This window comes from Podarcis muralis, chromosome 1 (genome assembly GCF_964188315.1).
Source record: "Podarcis muralis chromosome 1, rPodMur119.hap1.1, whole genome shotgun sequence".
Classification (NCBI taxonomy): domain Eukaryota; kingdom Metazoa; phylum Chordata; class Lepidosauria; order Squamata; family Lacertidae; genus Podarcis; species Podarcis muralis.
This window is the reverse complement of record NC_135655.1, coordinates 103,543,505-103,556,675: the sequence shown is the minus strand read 5'-3', so window position 1 is coordinate 103,556,675 and position 13,171 is coordinate 103,543,505. Positions and strand designations below refer to the sequence as shown.

At 39.8% G+C, this 13,171-nt stretch overlaps 1 protein-coding gene across 2 annotated transcripts in view; it reads right to left on the bottom strand.

Annotated features, from left to right (window-relative positions):
* Positions 1-13,171, bottom strand: part of GALNT13 (polypeptide N-acetylgalactosaminyltransferase 13) — a 151,640-nt gene that overhangs the window by 120,320 nt on the left and 18,149 nt on the right. The window lies entirely within an intron of this gene.

Sequence of the window (13,171 nt, the reverse complement as noted above, 5' to 3'; positions counted from 1 at the left end):
CAATTTTTTTTCTCCTCGTCACAAATGGCCTATAGTAATAACAATAACAATGATTTACAGGGGTGCTGGTTGCATTGAGAAGGATCCACAGTTGGATCCCTGTAAGGGCTTTGGATTTGCTTCTTAATGTCTTGGTCGTAGCTCAAGGGACAGGGGCTGGGGTAGGTTGCCATAAACTCAAGTTGGGTCCCACAAGGAATGGCCCATTCCATGGTGGGTCTAAAAAATGTCTCATGGTTGTCCAGCAAATGGGCTGGGCCTGTTACCAACCAGAAGATCTTTGCCATGACAAACCTATAGATGCTGTTGCCCACAGAAGTTTTGATGATATCAAACCAACCATCTGATCTTGTAGCGTTTCATTGCTACTGCATGACTTTTTCTAGATGTGGCTGGTGCACCAAGATAACGGACATTCAAAAAAACACACAACAACAACACAGGTATCTGGATAAACAATTGAACACTACTAAGTCCTTCATAGTTCCAGTCCTCGCATGCATGGCGCTGCAAATACTTCTACATTGTGGTGCTCCACAGAAGGGACATTTGCATTGTGCTGATAACGCAAGTCAGCAGTATAAAGTTGAAAGCCTCCATGCAGTACCAGCCACGGCAAGGGGCATACAGTGTTGGCTCAGAGGTTTTGTGCTGGCTGATTTTATAATCAAAGCACAATACAAAACAGAATGCTCCGGAGTACCAAGAATTACCTCACCACCAAATGACAACAGAATGAGGACACTATATATAAACTGCTGTTAAGTTCACATCAGCCTTTTCACTTGAGAAGTCAAGGTTGACCCTACCCTAAAGCAATCAATACCACAAGACAGTTTAAAGACCTCTGTTGCTTAACAATGTTAAGTGGACTCTGCTGTTAGAGTGGCATATAAAAATGTTTATAGCAACTACTCCAAACAAATAGCAGACTCAACAGCATACTTTGCCATTCTTCTTTTGACAGAAACAAAGAGCAATGTCTTATATGTATAAAAATAAAAATGGCATTATTCAGTCTTAAGAGAGCTCTGCACAATGGTAAGTCAGCTTCTGTCAACCCTGCAGCTTACTTCGTAAAGTGTATAGACCTTTTGGATAATGGGAAATAGAAAAATACAGGTAAGACATGGTCTACGTGCAACAAAACTATAACAGTGTACAACACTAAGAAAACATGCCCAGCTGCAAGGCCTTATTCTAATAAACTCATTATCGCTACTACGAATCATCATCTTGAATTCTATATTCAAACAAAAAAAAGAGAACATTACAGCATCCAAGTACACAAGCTGCGTTTGTTTCCACATTTATTAGTATGCTAGTAATTAGTGTTCTCTCAGCAGAGAAAAACAAACACTTCACCCTAAAATGCAGACTACTCATTTTTACAGGCATCCTTAGAACAATTATATTTAGATATAAAGGAAACTAGTGTTTTAATGTGCTATAGTCACAGTAGCTCAAGCAGAGAACTGCCTATTTGCTTCTGGCATTACTGGAGAAGACAGAATGAATACAGACCCCGCAACGAATCTGGCAAGCCATAACAGGAAAACTAGTAAGCCTTCTGTGCAAACTGCAAAATTGTCTGACCATGTAAGAATTTGGTTGGCTTAGTTAAAGCAATGTGTCCTCACGGGGAGACAGTCTTGCTGTGCAAGGGCACTGCTGCTGAGCTGGAGGAAGGGCAGAGGGAGAATCATCAACCAGGCCTATATATAAAAGCAACTTCCAATGTTGTGCCGCCATTTGTGAAATGGGACTTTTGTCCATCCTCCATTCACCCACATGCCCCCAAAATATGCTCTGAAGAGTGCCCCAAACCTTCTGGAGTGGATTTTGGGAGTACAAGGGATGAAGGCTGCCAGAGGAAGTGTAACTTCCGTTTCGTTACACTGGTTCTTACCCATAGCAGTGGCGGAGCTTCAAGCTCCGGGGGGGGGGGGGGAGAGCAGGTGGGGGCATGGTGCCCAGCGTATGGGGGGGTAGCCACGATGGCACCCCCACTGGGATCGTGCCACTGGGGCGGTGCGCTCCCCCCGCACCCCTGTTCCTCCGCCAGTGAGCCATAGCCTTAATTTTATTTTATTTTTAATATTGTTGTTTTTTCATTTTGCAATAAATAATAATAGAATAGAATAAATAATAAATAAGAATCATTACAAATATCTTGACTGTCTTTGCATTATTCACCTATAAGAGCATACAAGGCATCATGCATGACAAGATAATACATTGTCACACCATACAAATAACATACAAAAACATTCTAATCAAGGAATCAGTTCCAAGTCCACCATGAGACTGTGGAGGAGTCTTTGCCTGCTCTTCCAAAACAACTAGGTATCACCCATTGTTGAAGCTTTCTGGGCACACCTTGACCAAGTAAGCCAACACATACGCCTTTACAAGAGCATATTTCGCCTGGATTCCATGAATGGTTACACAGAACCACAAAGCGGAAAAGCCAGTCATGAGAAACATCTTGACAAAGCAACAATGAACAATACATACACATCCTTCATTGGAACCTCTCTATTGCTCAAAGTGGTGACAGATACATTAGCAGGGAATAAAAATCAGAAATGCACTCACTGACCTTATTCTTGACTTGCACATGTTCAAGTTGCCATTTGCACAGAGTCTGTTCAATGCAGCCTTACAAATGGCCTGTCACCATTTTCCGGGTATGAGTCATTCATGTGGATCACAGGAGTGTAAAGGGAACCATGGATGTATAGAAGTCAGGGGTGGAGGATGGAGGCATGATCCCAACTCCCTGCCCTGCAATTGTTAATGGTTTTTGCACAAGTGCGCACATCTGTACAGAGCCAAAGTTGTGCTTTGATAGAGCAACAGGTGCTTTCTTAAAGACAATACTTCACAATGTGAAACCCTTGCTTTAAAATGGTTTGTATTTGTTATCAAAGACAAATCCCATGACTAATCTTCTGGTTGGCTGGCTTTTGATACTTTTATAAATCCCCTAATGTTTGCAACTGAGTATATTGTTTAAGGATCATGTGTTTGCTTTTCAAGAGTTGCTTTTTGCTTTGTTGCCTTCACGGCCCGGTCAACGAGTGATGATAGATTTTGAGAGCACAGCATCACAGTTTGAAAATGGGAGCTGACATATTTGAGATTCACAGCACACTTACACAAGCAAACAAGGGGGAAAAACACACAGCAGGGATAAAAAAAATCCCGTGAGAATGAGTAGTAAGATAGGTGCCACTTTTACAAAAACAGGCACACATGCACTTGGGCAGAACTGAAATGTGATCAGATTTTCCTTTTTATTAAATGCAAAAAGAAAAAGAAGTAGTGCAGCAACAACTTGGAAAGCACATTCATGGAAACAAAATCAATTGGTGATGGGAAAGAGGATAAAACATGGAGTCTGAAGCAAACTGACACAGGGGCAGGAGAGAGAGAGAGAAAGAGAAGATAATAATGTTGTAAATAAAGTTGTTTATCAGATAATGCATATCTTTTTTTCAAAGCTGAAAGATAACTTTAGGCAAAGGTATGTGTGGCAACTTCAGTTTCATTGATCAAAGTATCACTCCATTCATAAGGAACAAAGCCTGTTGAGACTGCAGCGAAACAGATGGCAATGTATGCTGCAGTTTATTTCCTATGTTTATATGTTGCCCAAAAGCAATTATCAGAGTGGCTACAACTGTATCACAGCACAAGGCGGGCAGTAGAATGTTAAAAGAAGGAGCCAATGAAGTCTGGGACCCACTTCAGTGTAAATACTGTATCCCAGTAGCTCTAAGCTCTACATTTACAAAACGTTCACCCTATATGCCTTTTTTAAAACTACAATTCTGACAGAGCAGTTTTATACCTGTCTACTTAAACTCAGACACACACACATAATGGATATTGGATGAGTGTCACATATGAACTACACTGCAAAACTGCTTTGTTTTGAGAAGTATTATTGTACATGGTATATAAATGGAAACTCAGCTATAAAACCAAGTGTAAATTCAAATATTGTACCTTGGATACATGGAAGATCTATTTAGAATGATTATTTAGAATAGGTGTGGTCTATGTGGAAGAGGAATATGGCCAATATTTATGTTAAACGATACTTGATAGGTACCCAAAGAATTTTCATATAACGAAGAAAACTAAAACCTGAAAGATGTCCACTTCATTTACTGATAGAATTATTTTTAATACATTTCCGCACACACTAGCCGCTAAAAACTGTTCACCAACATTAATCAATAATACACCAAGGCAGATCTTTAAAAAAAAGCCAAGAATTTAAATGCATGAATTATTTGTGGTGGAACACTTCTTTCAGAGGCTCTCAATCATACCATAAATTTTGCACAAGTTAAACAGAATATGTTATCAAAGTATCAGCATGGCAAAGTTTGCAGCTTACATCTCACCTTTTAAAAATTCAATTCCACATAGATTCTCGATTTTTTTAAAGATATGAGTATCATGAAACAGTCTGTACAGTGTAACACATGAAACTGTCTTAACGAAAAAATGTTTACTACTTACAGTCAACCCAAACTTTGCAGTTACAAGCATTGATTAGGCAGCACACCTATTTAATGGTTGGAAATACACTACATAAACACAAGTTTTTCCAAAATAATGTCCTTGTATTCTGCACTGTAGTCCTTACAACAATCTTGCAAAGCAGGTGAGCAGGAGAAACTAAGCAGGGAGTCAGGCCTGTTTCACATGGAGTAGCAAACACAGCATTCACTCTCTTAGCATCCATTATGCATGAGATTTGACAAAGGTCACAGCAACATTCCTCAATGGGAAACCTATACTGCTCTTAAACCAGGCTCTGACCAAGGCAAAATATCCCCCAACTACTTTTATTATATACCGGTATTTATTGCATTAATATCCCACCAAGGAGCTCAAGGTGGTATATATGATTCTCTCTCTCACACACACACCCATTAATCCCCACAGCAACCCTGAGGTTGCTTAAGCTGAGGGGCAGTGACTGGCCCAAGGCCATCCAGTGAGCTTCAAGGCTGAGTGCAGATTTGAACCCTGGTCTCCCAGGTTTTAGTCTGACACTCTAACCACTTCACAAATCCATTGTCTTGCAACCACAGCTAGAGGTAGCAGAAACCAGGTTGCTACCATGAACCTCATCACTTGCTTAGCAGAGAGATATCCAAGATTTTTCAATGAGTGACAAAAGAGACAATGCTATTCCATTCATCTGCTCATGGGAGCAATGCTTTTTTCCCCCGTTGGACCATCTAACTGGAGAATGAACCAAACTGGAGAACCATTAAAGATATGCTAGACATCCTGCTTCCTTTATCAGGCCATCCCAGCTGAGTTCATACGTCAGACTTACAAAGAGCTCACTACAAGAATTCCACCTAGACCACATACAGCAGTACATTGTGTTGCGTAACCTCCAGGTTACGGAATCTTCAGGTTACGGCCATGGCAAACCCGGAAGTGTATACTTCTGGGTTTTGCTGCTCATGCATGCGCAGAAGCACTCCACATGTCGTACACATGTGCAGAAGCACTCTGTGCTCTGCACGTGTGCAGAAGTGCTCTATCACGCCGCCTGTATGAGCAGAAGCAGCGCCTCTAGTTACCCTGAAATGAATTAAATCCGTAACCAGAGGTACCACTGTACTGTGTTTATATGGGGTTGGAGCACTTGTAAATGTCTACTCTAAACAGAAGGTTACATAAGTGTTTCTGTTCATAGCAAGATGTTGCTTTGTCACAAAACTCTGTGCAATATGGATGTAAGTATCAGCCATATAAGATATGAACTACAGGCTGGCATTGCACTTTGATACTTTATTATTTCATTAAAGAAACTTTTTGTCAAACTGAAGCTGGACAAGGGAAAGCAACTTACTAGCGATTTTCACATTGTGATTAAAAAGGGGGGAAATCCTGTACATTCAAGTCACCATCTTATCTAAACTTCCATTCATTGCAGCCAACTCAATGACTGTGCATCCCCAAGCGATTAAGCAGAATTCTAGTGCTACATGACCAGATAAAAACTCACTCTGGCACACCAATATTATCCAGTGGAATCCATGTGCTTCAGGAGCTCATTTGAAGGTGGAGACCTAACCACGGACAAGATCAGTTTTGTCCAGCCTACAAGCATTGCATTTCAGAAGAGAGGTTGAAATGTGAGCAATTCTCACACCCACTAAAAGGGGGTATCTCAATCCAGACCCAAAGCCTATTATTCCTTTTCTTCATGGAAGAACTCACGAAAATGTCCCTTTACGGAAACCCTAAAATCAGAAAGACTTGAACATGACACACAGGAGAAACAAATATGACAAGAGTAGAATTTTACTTATTCTCATCACAGGAATGACTTGCAGGCTTTCTTCAAACAGGCCGAAAGACAAAAATTATTCTGAAGCAATCCTTAGAGAAGCAAGTGCTTTCTCAAAAGGAATGGCCTCGTTCATATTCAATGACACAACTAGACCGTTTTAGATTTTATGCTGGAGGTCCCAGAAAGAGACAAGCAAAACCAATCACTTATAGAATCATGGAATGGTAGAGTTGGAAGGGACCCTATGGGCCATCTAGTCCAACATCTTGCAATGCAGGAATCTCAATGAAAGCATCCATTTCTGTAGGAGGGAAAACCTCACACCTAAACAGGGTCATGTTTCCACAACAACATAGGAATCTGTTGAAAGGAAAAGCAATAACAAAAAAAGCTCAGTTCCATACCCTCCAACATTTCTCCAGTGAAAATAGGGTCATCCTAAGGAAAAGTAGGACATTCTGGGATCAAATCAGAAACCATGATGGCTTCTCTAAATTACGGATGTCCCTGGAAAATAGGAAAAATTGAAAGGTCTGCAGTTCCCAGGATCAAGAGAGTTCTCTAATCTCTGAGATAGCCCAAGACAAAAGCTAACCCCAGTAGTCGCTAGGATCCTTCAACTATTATTTCATTCCCCCACCCCCACCCCAGCATCATCACTGGGTCCCTCCAGCCTTTGCTGGAAGGTACAAACAATTCAAGCACTCACTGTACACACATTCGTTTTAATGCGCAGCACTTTACATTTGCTTACATTGAACCTCATTTGCCATTCCCCTGTCTGAAGAGGTGTGGAGGTTTGAGGGAGAGAGGGAGAGCTCACCAGAATGATTTGGCTCTCTCATTGCTTGCCCTTGACTCATATAATTTATGTAATTGCATTGAGCCTAAAACAAATCTCTTAGGAACCCAACTGCTTTCTTTCCCCCTGCTGTGAGGAATCTGAGTTTATTCCTGCTCTGCTTCTTGTTCTTTAATCAGTTTCTGATGCATACAGATAACCTGGCCTCTTATCCCACAACAACAATTTTTTCTGAGAAGATAAATTAGTAGGGATGAGTAAATTTCACCAGTGGGGAGTCGCATGTTGAACACACCTTTGAAATCACGACAGCTACTATGATCCCTGACACCAACCTGTATCTCATGTGCCTGGTTGTCACATGGACCATAATATGTGCATAGAGTTCCCCCATACAAGGTTTAATCTACTTCCACATTCCTCATTCCATGGAGGAGCCCTCTATAGGTACACCTATGCACACAGGTGGAAAGAACCCCTTCATCACATAGCCACCAAACACCTGTAGGCATGGGCAGCACAAACCGCTGGTGTAGAATAGGGGGAACACAACAAGACAATTCAAGCCCCTCCTATGCATTTTCAACACATGAGTGGTGTCATGTGAACCCCCCTTCATCTTTCAGTAAATGTCATTGTTCCTTTTGCATCCTGAATTTATTGATGACACATAGCTCCAAATCCCCTCATGCCTGCTACTAGCAGCTTCATATACAATAGATGTTAAATCACATGGGTAACAAGATTTATTCCCGGAGTATAACTCCCTGTAGGGCAAATAAAACTCATCCAAATATTCTTTCGAGCAGCCCATGGAATGAAGCCACAGCAAAGCACTTCCAAATCCTGTAAGCTTTCCAGGAAGATACCATGGTCAATGATATCAAAAACTCCTGAAAGGGCAAGGAGAATCAACAGCGTTGTGCATCCCACATCTTCTCAGTTGACAAAGATCATTGTTCATGGCAATCAAGGTAGCTTCAGATCTCTAGGCTTAACCGGCAAGGCTGGTTGATAGGAGTTATAGTCCATCAAGACAGATTCTCCATCCCTTGTTTAAATGTATACATTTTCATAAGTCTCACAGGACAGGTTTAATATGAATCAAAATGTGGGGTAGTAACAAATTAAGACGAATCAAATGAAGTGGGTACTCAAGAAACAAGGGCTGTTTTAAGAGCAATAGTATTCATTATTCTATCATTTAACTTTAAAAAGTCCTTTCAAGTGGTCCTAACTTATAAAATAGATTAATACTGAGAGGATTTTTAAATCAAGGCCATTTCTGTATTCCAGTAGCTAAATGCTGTTAATATTATAGGAGCTTTAAAGTGACATTTTGTTTTATTTAAAACATTTCACATCCCACTTCTCACCTATAAGACTCACAGAGCAGCTAAAACAAATTTAAAAGCACAGCACAGCAAAAATGTACTGAGCACTCAGGTATGCCAATTTGCCAGTCTTAACCAGACTTTTAAGAAATCACCGAGAGTTGAAGAGGATCAAGAGTTGAAGTGGATCCCACTGCTCTGTATACAAATTGTGGCAGATCCCACCTCCGTATACTCTATAATCACCACAAGTTGTCTTATGGTTTTTGTGCGAGGTAAAACTTTCATACTTGGAGACTCAGGCAGAAGTTGAGCAAATAAGAAAGTTTTATTTAACAGAACGAAGTTGATAAAACAAAGTTTGTGTCAGGAGATAGAATTCTTTCAGTTAACAGTTAACTTATTTATAATAAAAAAAAATTCCTTCCTTAGAGGAAGCACCTTAGAGACCAGCTAAGTTTGTTCTTGGTATGAGCTTTCATGTGCATGCACACTTCTTCAGATATACTGAAACAGAAGTCACCAAACCCTTATATATAGTGAGAGGGTGGGGAGGGGTATTACTCAGAAGGGTGGTGGGAATGGGTGATTGGCTGATAGGTGTGGTAAACCTGTCCTGTTAACGACTGCAATTGGTCTTACAGGAGTGAGATGGCTAAAAATAGCTTTATCATGTATAATGGGATAATAATCCAATGTCTCTATTCAGACCAGGGCTCTCCATGGTTTTAAGTTTGGTAATAAGTTGCAATTCAGCAACTTCACTTCTGAAGCAACTTCTCTTTCCCGTCTCTTTCTCTTTTTTATTTTGTTTCGACTATGGCAGACCAACATGGCTACCTACCTGTAACTAGAACTTATTTATAGTTATATTAATATATTAATATTTATAGTTATATCTAGTGGATGTTACAAGCTTCTAAACCACCAGGGAATGGAAGAGGGTTTTCTGTCACAGTTGCCAAGATTACTGGACCAGCCTGAGATGGAGCTGCTCATGGCACCCTTCCCAACAAGTCAAGGTCCACCTTGGGCAGTAAGCCTTTGGGCAACCCTGCAGATATAAGATAACCAAATTCACAACACTGTAGGGAGTGGAGAAGAAAGAGTTGCTCAGAAAATTTATCTGTGAAGGTTTGAGTTTGCCTGGCCCTTTTGTTGCTTACTTTTAGATGGTGACAAAGACTGTTCTATTTCAGTGAACTTTTGTAAATCCTCCTCCTCAGCTTGGTTTATGTTGCTTTCCCTTGTCTATTTTTAAAAGGATGCTGTTGGTTCCACTGATTTTTTGTTTTGTTTTCATTGTTTATCTTTCATTGTAAATATTTGTTAGAAACACAGAAGGCAAGTGCTGAAAATAAATTAATGAGTAAAAAAATTAGTTACACCTTTCAGTAAAATGGGCAATGTTTTATCCACTTGGGGAAAAGATGGAGGAATGATAATACTGACATTTGAGACTGTTCAGTTCAAAGGTAGTTCCAATAAAGTCGACGTTCTTCATTTCAGAGCTTCAACTATGGAGGTGTCATTCAACACATGAACACATAAAGGTTAAGGAAAGTGTAGCAGCACGTTGTTTACACAGGTTTCAGCATTTCTGACATACAGAAAATGCTCAATTCATTAATGCCTTGAGCAGCCAAACAGATCAATATTTCCCCACATCTAGCACTGCTTACTTACCAGGATGAGCAGAGTTATGTTTTCATTTTCATCTTTGTAAATGGATCATAAAGTTTTATCAGTGGTGTAATAACCACTCTGTAAGCCTATCACTTTGATTCTTAATGTTACACTTGTCTAAACTGATAAAATACTACAAATGTGTTTTCTCCCCAGAATGTCAGGGAATTGCGATAAGACACCGTTAATTTCTTCATTTCTTAGAGCTGGAATCACTTTGAAAGAGTATCAAGGAGATATAGCAGCATATCAAACCTCTTAGTCAGGGGAGAATAATAGTCTGCCTTTCACAGTATGGAGTGGAGCTGGTAAGGGCATTTGTATAGCTTTTCTTTAAAAAAACACCAAAAAACTTGATAGCATAATGTATTTTTTTAAAAAAAATGCTACCTCTGAGATAGGAAAAATATCTGATGCCTGCCAAAAAAGCAAGAAAAAGAAAAAAGTAAAGGCAGCAGCATTCAGCAAAATAAATAAACAAACAAATAAATAAATAAACAAATAACCAAGGGCTCTATACCCATCTCCAAATCCAGCTCTAACTAATTAACAGTGTAAAAGATATCACAGATAGCATCTCAGGAGAGCAAGCTAAGATGCTTCACATTTCACAGCAAATAATGTGGAGCTTAGGGAAATTCTTTCCTTTGGTTTCCCTCACTTCACCCTTTGAAGTACCATTTGATCACAATGTAATGAGTTCATATGATCAAATGCACATGTTTGCTCCAATAACAGACTGGCCCTACATAAAAAGGAGTTAAGATCTCAGCAATGTTTTCTCAGCCAAGGTTTAAAATCAAGTTCAGCTTATCTCCAAAGCCAAGTCTCTTCTTCTGTCTCTGAGACAATTCCACCATAGATAATCCCAACCCATTTTGCAGTACAGTTCAGTATTTCTCCTCAAATCTCACCAAGGTAACAGCTTTCTTTCTACTTAAAGCCTTGCAAAACATTGAAATTAACCCATTACTACTATAACCCTCAAAGGGTTCATTGAGAATCTTTTCAAATCAAGGCACACCTGACAGGATCTATCCTATCCCAGATCCAAGACAGCCACTGTTCAGCTGCTTGTACCACTTTAGTTCCACAAAATGGTGGCAACAAGCCAACCATGCAAGAAACAATTTAATAATCTGAATACACAAAGTCACTCAGAAGGTTCATGTCACACATTGTCTTCCTCGCCAGTCCTTGAAATATGTGTTCCAGTCACTCCTGAGGACATTCTCTCACAATGACAAAAGCCTTGGAGACAAGGCACCCTGAGTGAGAATAAAATTTGGCACCCCCAAATGGATCTTCCAGTTATGGATCTTCTCTATTTTCAACCCCACAGCTTGATGCCCTCTGCAGGGGAACTACTCACACCACCTAAAATCTGGTAATGTCAGAATGAACAAAGAGAAGAGGCACCTTCCAGTCAGTTCTGAGCAGCAGAATAGATAGATTGGTGCAAATCAGTGTGGGCCATTTGAGGAGGACCTATTAGGGGACCTGTGCTACCTCAATTGAACTTTTAATCTAACATTTCAACAGGAATGTCTATCTTATCAAACACCACTGGCCAAAGGTTTGCGACACACCTAATTTTGTTAGCTTTAAACAAAAGAATACAATCTGCCTGGGGCACAAAGAAAGATGGCTAATTTCACTTCCAAGACTGGTGGAAGTCTTAAATTTTGGCTCAATTTCAGTAGGGGGCGGGGTAATCATAATTTGAAGAACTTCTTGGAAACGAATGCATTCTTAAGCAAAGGTATCATAGGTTTTACAACAGACAAGTATTTGCAAGGCTAATACTATAACAGAAAAGTGCCACAATTGGTTAAAAGCAATACTTAAATTGTAATCTCCCAACACAATGTTTTTCAAGAAATAAGAGAAACTCATGAATACGAGAGTGCGCACACACTACCCAAATACAAAGTACAGCACAGAATCGGTGCTTCTAAGAATATTTAAGAATAAATACAAATTAATATTCTGTCAGGAACTATTTTGCAGGGATCTTTATTAACACAGCACATGAAGTAGCTTCTTGGTTTAGTTTAGAAGGAACCCACTCCAACATATTAGCATTTAGAATTCTTAGCCATATATGCAATTCAACATAATAGCCGGGGGGGGGGGTGTTTAAAGCTCAGCAAAGAGGAACACATACAAAACTCTGCATTTCCCTTTCCTTCCCCAGAAGCAAACTCTTTTCTTTCTTTTGCTGAATCAGGCTTCTCTCGCCTTGCCAACTAAGCTGGCTGAATCAGTTCAGGAGATGACAAACTGATCATTCCATACTGAAACGATCCATCAGCCACTTCAACTTTTAGCAGAGACAGCAACTTGATGCAGCTACATACAATACAAAACGGGAGGGAGGACTGATTTATTCTCAGGTTTGGACTACAAATCAGTAGATCAATTGAAGCGAACATTTATCATAAATGATGATGAGCTTTTACATTCTCCTTCTCCTCTATACACTCCAAGGATGTGTAAATGCGGAGTTAAATGGGGCCAGTTAGATACGACATGTCCTAATCCCATTAGAGGCTCAAAGTACTTTTCCTCCTTTTTATAAACACTGTGTTAAGAGCTAGGAAAAACAATTGATCATGACTAACTTATTAAACAAGTTTTACTTCCTTCTTTTACGTTGTGAGTTGTCTAATTATTTTTCACTATTCATTGATGAAAATTGTTTTCTAATTACATTTTCTCTCTTTGTTTCATAGGAGCTGTTCAGCATCTGCAATAGCCAAGAATTCAACTGTGCTTACTTGGCTACGTGAAATCAAACAGAAACACTACAGATGGACACATGAATACTATTCTAAATAATCTGTATCAAAGGTAGGAAAGCTAAAGCACTTCAGATGTTGTTGGAACTCAGCTCACATCAACCCCAGGCAGCATGTCCAATGGGTCAGGCATGATGGAAATTGGATTACATCATCATCTGGAGAGCCACACGTCCCCCATCTGTGATTTATGCCAATAAGTTTTAATGAGATA